The sequence below is a fragment of the Dryobates pubescens genome, chromosome 19 (assembly GCF_014839835.1).
Source record: "Dryobates pubescens isolate bDryPub1 chromosome 19, bDryPub1.pri, whole genome shotgun sequence".
NCBI lineage: Eukaryota > Metazoa > Chordata > Aves > Piciformes > Picidae > Dryobates > Dryobates pubescens.
Window position 1 is genome coordinate 17,572,628 of NC_071630.1, and position 1,895 is coordinate 17,574,522.

Sequence of the window (1,895 nt, forward strand, 5' to 3'; positions counted from 1 at the left end):
GCCAGCTTGCACCCATTGCCTTATCTATCATGAAGCATTTCTGAGAAGAGCCTGGCTCCATCCTCCTGGTATTTGCGCTTCACACATTTATAGACATGGAGGTGACATCTGAGTCTCCTCCTCTCCAAGCTTAAGAGCCCTAGCTCCCTCAGCCTTTCCTCATATGGGAGATGTTCCACTCCCCTACTCATCTTTGTGGCTCTATGCTGGACTCTTGCAAGCAGTTCCCTGTCCTTGAACCAAGGGCCCTAGACCTGGACACAATATTCCAGATACAGCCTCACCAAGGGCAGAACAGAGAAACAGCGCTGTAGCACATCATGCCTGACTCAATCTGAAGATAAGGGTACTTGGGCTTCTGAATGAACTCAGGTGAAGCACTAGAAATTCATCTAGATATAAATCAGCTGACAGTCTTGCAGGTATTTTGATGTAGCTATATGAGTTAAACTAAAGGTCTGTAAGCTGGTTCATGTCTCATAGCAGGGACCTGCCTCTGGAGGTAGTACATAGAGAATAGAGGAGTACTCGCTTCAGCAATAGCAACTCTTCTAAGTTCCACTGCATAGCTTGAACTAAAATGAACCTTTTTTTCCTCCCTTAGAGTGAGCTGACTGTACTGTGTGGAAAGGCAACAGCTAAATCAAGTTAATGGAACTGTCTTGTGTCTACAACTCTTGCTGCTTTTGAAGTGTTTAGAGAATGTCTGTAGTGTCTTAATAAAGGTGTATACTGCTCAGTATATTTTTATATATATTTTGTAGTGTGATGTGTATTATGCTACATTTGTGAAGGATACAAAAGCAGACAAAAATTCCTTTTCCAGCTTGTTTATGAAAGGCTTTGTTAACATCTAACTTCAGTTCACAGTAAAATAAGATAGTAATAGGTAGTATGTAGGAAATAGGCTTTAACTCTGGCATTCAAAACAGGACCCTTTGGATATTTTTACCTAACTATTCATATGCAGAAAGTTCTTCACCGTCATTCTTCTGTGCATGCCACAAATTGAACAGATTACTGGTTTACCACTCACATTTATTCTTCCTAGTATCCTGGGATCAAACTCTGGAAGTAAGCTGGAGGGTTAGTTTTTAAATTTGTGAATAGCATTTTAAGGCATGTAACTTACGTTTTGTGGTGGGGAAATGTGAATCAGAGAAGAATGAAACATTTCTACTCTTGTGCTTTGATATGAGTTACGGTGCAAGAGACGAGACAGTAATCCAGAATTATATTTAATGGGTGGTGTTATTACTCTTCAAACCAAGACCTTAGTTTAAGACTGAAGTCTAGATTAGTTCTCCTTCTGTTTTGCTTCCACCATGGGCTTACAAAAACTAAGGTGACAGATTTCAAAAAGGAAAAAAGCTTCACATGTTTTGTCTCCCATGCCTGGGAAAGAACAGTTAAAACACTATCAAACCTACATTCTCTCATTTGGAAACCAAAAACTACAGGAATAAACCTCACTGAGATTATACATGAAGTGTACAGAACATTGAAGAGTTAGTTCTGTTAATCAGTACTTCAACTTGAATTAACATATATTTTCCTTTAGATTATCACATCAAAGAAGTATCTGCTTTTCATTATTACAGGCTTGTGGAGGTGAAGCTGCTCCAGTCTGTAAAGGGCCTCATCCACGTGGCTGTCTTGGGCCAGTGGCCTGTAGTAGAGTCCTGCTAAGGTGTCACTGTCCATTGCTTTCCCTTTAATCCTTTCCCCTTAGCTCTCTGTCACCTCATCTCCCCTAAAGTGGAGCTCTGTGCTACTCCACTTGATCTTGGATGGGGAGGGCCACACCCCTTCCCCTCCTTCCCTGCCTGTCTTTCCTGAATAGCTTGTACCCATCTACTGCCACATTCCAGTCATAGGAGCCATGCCATCATGTT